Source organism: Protopterus annectens, chromosome 1.part2 (assembly GCF_019279795.1).
Source record: "Protopterus annectens isolate FY-2018-M chromosome 1.part2, PAN1.0, whole genome shotgun sequence".
Classification (NCBI taxonomy): Eukaryota; Metazoa; Chordata; order Ceratodontiformes; family Protopteridae; genus Protopterus; species Protopterus annectens.
In genome coordinates this window covers 857,011,811-857,019,653 of record NC_056727.1, presented here as the reverse complement: position 1 = coordinate 857,019,653, position 7,843 = coordinate 857,011,811, and positions in this window count along the sequence as shown.

Here is a 7,843-nt window from a genome sequence, read left to right as displayed (position 1 = left end):
TATATATATATATCTCTACATACAGATATAATTACTTAACTTCTACTTTTCTGCTTTATTTGCAGATACATTACCTAACACTCTTCCATACCATCTAGAGTGTGTTGAAGCATGAGTTGGAGAATGCAAAATTGTGATGCCAATACTGAGTTTTCATACCAGTTACTATAAGCTGATTACTTCAGGTTTAGTGTCAAAGACTGCTGAGAGAAGAAAGAACAAACTATTAACTTGGAATCCCCATTTAACTAGCTGCAAATATTTGCTAGCAGGAAATTACTATAGCCACTTATTCGCCTTTTCTCATTTGAACCAAGCTGTGGATGTGCTGAATATTCAGTGCCCACCACAGGGAGTCCATAATCTTTAAAGTTATCATACAGGGAGGGGATGCAGGCTCTACATGTCAGTGTATTTAATAGAAATGTAATTCATTTGGTAGTTAATTTGCAATTCCACTTACAATTGCCTGTACGTTCTAGAAAAGTAATTAATTTGGTAATTTGCTGTTCCATTAGAATTGTGTGCTTCATATACTGATATCACAACCCTTTCCAAGCAGCACAAAAGATTGCTGGAGGATTACTCTGATATTCAGAAGGTATTGCATTGCTTGCCATCAACTTTTTCCCACTTTTTCAGAGAGTGCTTTAAAAAGGTCTTAATCATTCTCGTATGGTAGCCTGATAAACTTAAAGCAATGGGTGCAACCTTTCTTTCTAACTAAGAAGCAATGTCAGTCTTTGGCTTCCATTTTACTGCATTATTTCAAAAACAGTGAGTTGCTTATAACATATCAAGTAGTAGTGGCATTTCTACTTGTGGGAGAAAAGGAATAAATCCTGTCAAACATCATGAGAAGTGAATGACTCTGGTGATGTTGTAGCAATTCAAAGTAGAATTCTTTTATTTGTGTTTACTGTACTTGGATTTCCAACAAACAGGACTATCGTGTTATTATACTTACAGAAAATGCTACTTTAGTTTTGCCAGCCCCAGAGCGCAAAGCTTCTGTATTCATACCCAGTCTCATAATGTTAAGGGTACTGTATAATTTATAACAACTGTCATAATGTACTTTTAACAAACTTAACATACATTAGCAAGTAACACTCCAGCTGTGAAACCAATCAAATATATAAACTATCAAGCCATCCATCCAACCAGCTAACTCTCCACCAGCTTTCAGACAGAATACTTCTAATTTATTATTCTGCCATGACACTGCAAAATTTCTACTCTAAACTTTGCCAAAAAAAGTGCCATAACCTGAAGATAACATATTCCTGCCCCCCCCCCCCTTCCGACACTTCAACATTGCTCATTGTGAGGCTTCCTTTACCCCAGTAGTTATCATATTGTCAAAACTGTATGATTTGCTGGCCTTATTCTTTCCCTGATACCCACTCCTGTTCTCCCACACTTTTCTCACTCACATCCTTCTTTCAATTTATTTTCTCTTCATCCTGTGTTCAGCAGACATGTCTTTAATTCATCCAGCCCTTATGTCTATATCTTGATTTCACTTTGCTGTTCTTTTGTTCCTTTCTTTATCTTCCACCAGACAACTTACTGCCCTCTTTTTCTGCTCTTATTCAAATATATATATTTTTTTGATTTGTCATTCTTTCATGCATTGCCTTATATCAACCATCTACGCATACTGTACATGCCGTATTTTATTTATTTTATTAGTAGAAATTTGTCTAGGTACCTCCCAGCTATGGATATTGCACATATACTGTATATAGTTTCTTTCATATTAACACTAGCAGTTTTTCTGCACATCATTGCATAGCTGGCATTGCATGCTCTGGGTGCTTGTAATGCTCATACACTTACATTTAGCCACTGGCATTAGACTGCTGTAGTGTGACTGCATACTCTCTACATATTAAATGAACAGTAGTTGTGAGCTGTTGTGCATTAACACAGAACTTCATTCACACTGTTAATGCTGAACACATAGGTTCATAGGTAGATACTAGGCTATCGACCCAAGGGCCTAAGTAAGCCTAGTCAACTACGTTCCCTGGCTTATGCTACCCAAGAAAGTTAATTTCCTGTGCCCCTGTCGAACAGAGCCACAGAAGTGATCCCCAAGGTGTATTTCCTATTTCCCATCCACTCATCAAGATTTTTCTTGAAGAGAGCTAATGAGGAATTTTGCTTGACATAGATGGGTAGCTTGTTCCAGAGTTGACTCTTAGTCTGTTGTTCTATGAAATTCTTGAAATTATGATATTGTATTCTACCTAATTGGTGAGGCACAGTCAAACAATGGTTGCAGTTGCTGCCTTACAACACTCAGTTTTCCAGTTTGCTTTTCAGCTGAGATGCCTTCTGTACAGAGTCTGTACATGCTACCTGTGTCTGCATGGCATTTTGCCAGGTGGTTTTGCTTTCTCACACATCATCAGGGTGTGTTGCAGGTGCACTGATGATCCCCCCAAAACTGAATGTTGATTCCCTGTGCCCTTAATTAGATAAAGTAGGTTACCGAAGAATAAATGAATGAGGATACTTTATTGTATGGAACATGGATTTGATGTAGGGTTTTGTTGCTGTGCATTGTTCTGAGATTTTTTTCACCTGGCTTCTATTAAAAACTGATGTCACCCTCCTAGAATTAAGCACAATTTCTCTCTCTCTTTTTAAATATATCTATCCATACATGTGTGTGTGTGTGTGTGTGTGTGTGTGTGTGTGTGTGTGTGTGTGTGTGTGTGTGTATGTATATATATATATATATATATATATATATATATATATATATATATATATATATATATGTATATGGGTCTATATTACGTGGTTGAATGCTTAAGTGAGCGAACATCTAAACATTGACCACAAAAAAACAGCGAATGGCCAAATTAACTCAGGGAAAGATTTTCCTTGGCTGTTCGCTGTGTTTTGCCATTTTCTCCACTGTAGGGCAATCTTGGAGTTGGTATATTTAGTTAGGGGGTGTAAGGGCGAAGCCCCACACTTAGTTTGGCTGTAAACTTTTTTTTTTGGTGGCCGATAGTTCCATTTCCTGGTGCCGTTCACTGTTGTGGGGTTTGATATTATGTGGTCGATGTTTAGGTGTTTGCTCACCTAAGCATTCAGTCATGGAATATAGACCTGTATACATATAGATAGATAGATATATAGACAGATAGATAGATAGATAGATAGATAGATAGATAGATAGATAGATAGATAGATAGATATTTAGGTTAAATATATAACACTGAGAGCAAAAATATCAACAAAAAATATTTAAGCTTAAAAATATGTAAACATATACACGCAGGCACATGCAGACACACACACACACACACACACACACACACACACACACACACACACACACACACACACACACACACACACACACACACACAAACCAGAATTGAGGCAGCCCTCCATAAGACTGGCGTTATGTAAACCATATATAGGTTACAGTGATGATTTTTACACTAAGGATGTTACATACAAAGGCTGTTTCCCCTGCTTTCAATATTCAGGTCTATATCACTTTGTCAAACAAAGTATTTAGCAAATACCTATTTGTCGATCTCTATTCATCTAAAGCTCTATCCATTGAACGATCGTTTTAGCAAATTATTTCCCGGGGGAAAAATAGTGGGCCTTCATTGGGAATTTGCCCTTTTCCCCACTGTAGTGCAATCTCATAGTTGGTATATTTAGTTGGGGGGTGGGGGTGTAGGGGGTATAGCCTCCACCTGAGTGGGTTTTAAATTTTGTTATTTTTGTGATGATCGGTGGTGGCTTACTGGTTATTTTCCCTGGGAAAACTTTCACTTAAAACATCATTTGATGGATAGAGCTTTCAACAAATAGCGTTCGATGTATAGGTATTCACTAAATAGTTAATTCAGTGATGTGATATAGATTTCAATATTCTACCAATATCTGATGTTTTGGAGGCTGAGTTATTGTCTGCATGAAACATGAGTTATCCTTCAAGTAGATAACTGAATGCTATCTCTTTAAAACTCTTCATTTCTCATAACAGTCTAACTTAGATGTGTCCAACCTGCGGCCTGCGGGCTGCATGTGGCCCTCAGAGCTCTGCCATGCAGCCCTCTACCTCTCACTCCAACATCAATGTACGCATGCCCCAAAACACTTTTTTGTTGTGTTTTTTGTGGCCATGACCTGTAACTCTAACATTGGTGTGCGCATGCACCAAAGCATCCTTCTAGTTTTGATTTTTTTGCGCCAAAGAAGGGTCTGTGTGTTCACGCCATTACTTCGTGCCAAAGAATCCATGTGTGTGTTCTTGCTGAAGAGGGACTCGTCTATGGATTTGCTGCCATTGCCTTTTAAAGAGATAGCACTTAACATGTGTTAATAGGTAAGTATGGTGTTTGTGTGTGTGAAAGTAGAAGTGTGTGTTTGTGTGTGCATGACAGGGAGGCAGAGAGAGACACATGCACAAAGAGGCTAACGTACAAACAAGTTAGCTCACATGTGCATCCGATATTAAAAGTACACTTTCATTAAATTGCAGCTTTTCTGACAGGGAGAATGTTGTATTGAATATGAAATCATACCTCTTAACTGTATGGATTTTCGAAGAATGTCTGGATTTTTGCCTCATCTTCCAATTTGTGTCTTTTGCTTAGGAAATAAAAGTAGTCATCCAAGGTAATGCAGTCCCAGGGATTAAGAATGAGACAGCATCCTAGGGTTAATGGGTCAGTAATGGATTGACTAATGTGGGACTGTAGCATATAAAGTTTGTTCTTTTTGACAAACAAAAAAATCACCCAGTACTGTCTTGTCATTGGTGGGTTCTAAGCAGTGGTAGATTGGACAACAGTAAACATATCTTTGGTGGATCATCAATACTTGCAAATCAGGTGGGCACAATGTCATTTTTTAAATGTTGGGTGTTTTAGTGTGTATGTGTGTGTTTGTGTTGGGAATGCTGCAATAGTAGATGATTATTAAAGACAGAAACTTACAAACTGTGGAGAATATGTTTCTTTGTTTCAAAACCTGATACTTGGGTACTAGGAATGCCAAAAATAGATTTTTTAAGACATAGCTTCTTGCCATTTACAGTGGATGGATATTTACATGTAATGGACAATGTTAGCAGTATGATTGTGGTCCTGTAGGGATCTGGAGGATGCTAAGTCTACCACTGCCAATGACTTGTAAAGTGACCTGGAAATGGATATTGGGATGTTACTGAAAAAATACAGCAAGTTGGCTTTGAAATGTAGTTTAATTAAACAAAGTGCACTTGCAATTTACAGGCTATAATTTAATTTATTTCAGGTAGTCCAGATCCTGGTAGATTGTATACCATTAGATTTAATTAGGGAGAGGTGTCATTCTGTGGAAATAAGCAGACCTAGTTTCAGTGAAAGCTCTGTGGTTGTTTGCAGGTAGGAAGGTGCAGGATGTGGAGCCAATGTGTTTTATTATTTTTAATGGATTTGTCATTTCAAAGTATGGTTTTCTTTGTTGCAAAATAGGGCAGGACTGAATGAGCCATATAATACTTAACTGACAATAATGGGATGGAAACATTATACGTGATGTATAATGTTTGCAGCTACACTTGTTTCAATGGTGTCTGTGATGCATAACTATTTTTGGGCCTGTGTCCCAATTTTATTTTTCGCTTTGTCCAGAATTCTTGCTCTAAGGTTGAGAGGTATGGTTCCATGGTTCCATGCTAAATCAGAAGGTTGTATTTACCTTGGAAGACTTTTCAACATAATTATGAGAAACAGAGCGTTTTTAATATCTCCACTTATTTCCAATATAAACTGCCATGTAACCTTGCAAATAACTTTCTTATTACGCTACTTTAATTCTTTTGGAATTGACAGGTATGCTTCATTGGTTCGGACGTAAGCATAGTGTGCTGTGACTGATTTCTTGCAGCAGTCTGTGGCTTACTTATCACAATAACTTTTCTGTGTTTCTGGGTGTGTGATCAATTTAACAGTTTTAAAGATGTTTTCCAAAATTAAATAAATACATAGTAAGTAAAAATAAGTAATCCTTTCTTCACTTTGAGCTATTGACAAAGTGTGGGAATTTATTTTTTTCAAAAGCGATGGTCAGCATTACAGCTTAGTAAACAGTCAATCTGTGAATAACTTCTGCATAAATTAAAATGTCTGAATGTCAAATGACTTTAGATTGGAGGGAAGTTATATGTTTACTCCAGTATGTAGTATGATCTTAGAGAGTTTATAGATTTCTTATTGATTTAATTTTTCTGAGCAGTTGTTTGTTGATTTATTGATGGTCCTTTTGGTGGTGGGAAATTGCATGGATGAATCCATTTCTATTATGATTTTTTTTTTAGATATTTTGACTTCCAGACAATTTCAATCAGTGAGACTGTGTCATGTGATTACTGAGGTTGCCCATTTTACAAGTAGGGGCTCCTTTTCTGTGTGTGTGTGTGTGTGTGTGTGTGTGTGTGTGTGTATGTGTGTGTGTGTGTGTGTATAAGAGAGAGATTTAATATGTATACTGAATATATTTTTGCAAATGGAATTCTTACTTAAATAGGCCCCTCTTCTTAGACAAGTAGACTTGGGTAACCAATATTAGATCTTAGCCATCCAGCTGGGAAAGTTTAGTATGTGGATTTTCCTTCCGGTTTGATGAAGGCTATGCTACTTACTTAAGGAGTACATTCATGGCTATCCATCCAGTTGTAGTGTTGTTGAACTACATTGTTTGATAATGAGAGGAGCTTTTTACAGAAGTTGAAAGTTTTTGTGTCAAGAACCTGTCCATACAAAGTGGCTTGTTTATGTTGCAGTGAAGGCTGTGGTCTTTGTAGTGAGTGTTTTAAATATAACCAGTATTTCTGAGGTGGAGAAAGTCTCTTAAGGCAGGATCTTTCTTAGCCTGGAAAGCAAGCCAGTGATTAAATTTATAGGGGCCAGTGAGAGACAGAGGAAAGCAAGAAGCTTTTTAGTCTGTTTGGATAACTAAGTGAACTCAGTCCTTTGAACATTTTTTGTCAGAAATGGTTGTAGTCTTGTTTTGGCATGGTGTTTTGCTGAGGCACGTGCCAAAAGGGGTGTTGCGCTCAATAATTGCTCTTGTAAAGGAAGAATACAGGGATGTTATGACGACCATGTCCCTGGATGAGATACCCTTAATAATGAGGTGGGCCATGTAAAAAGCTTTCCGTACAACGGAGACAACATGGTGGTCAAAAGTCAGGTTTCTATCAACTTGGGTGCCCAAGCACCTCACAACTGATTGCGTGCTTACAACCTTGTTATTAATGTGATAATTTGTGGGGACATCACTCTCCTCAAAGGGGATGATTGTGCATTTTTTGGCATTTAGCTTGAGGCCATGTTTCTGGCACCAGTCATTGTTTGGGTGAGACCCTCTTGTAGCTTATTCAGAATTGTTTTATTAAGTCAGTAATATGAATTCTTTACTTTATTGCAAATTTGTTGGCTTATTTTTGTGGATTACAATATTGTAGGACTGCTAATGTTGACATTGTATGTAGATGGACTGCTGGAGTGGTTCTCCCAGTGAGAAATGCTAGTGCTGTAGTGAATATCTGTTTATTTGTAAAAAAAAATCTATATATTAACTAAGATGTTAAAGTTAAGTGTTAGATTAGAGAATTAAAATCAGAATGAGAATAAGAATTTTAAGGCAAATATTAGGCATTTATTACATTTATTAATTGTTCGAATGCACCTACAGTACAGCCAGGAATTTGACTTTGGTCTCCTGTGGCAGCGAAAGAGTTAACTATATGATATATTTTATATGCGGCCCCAAGACAATTTCTGTTCACTCAATGCGGCCCCGGCAAGCCAAA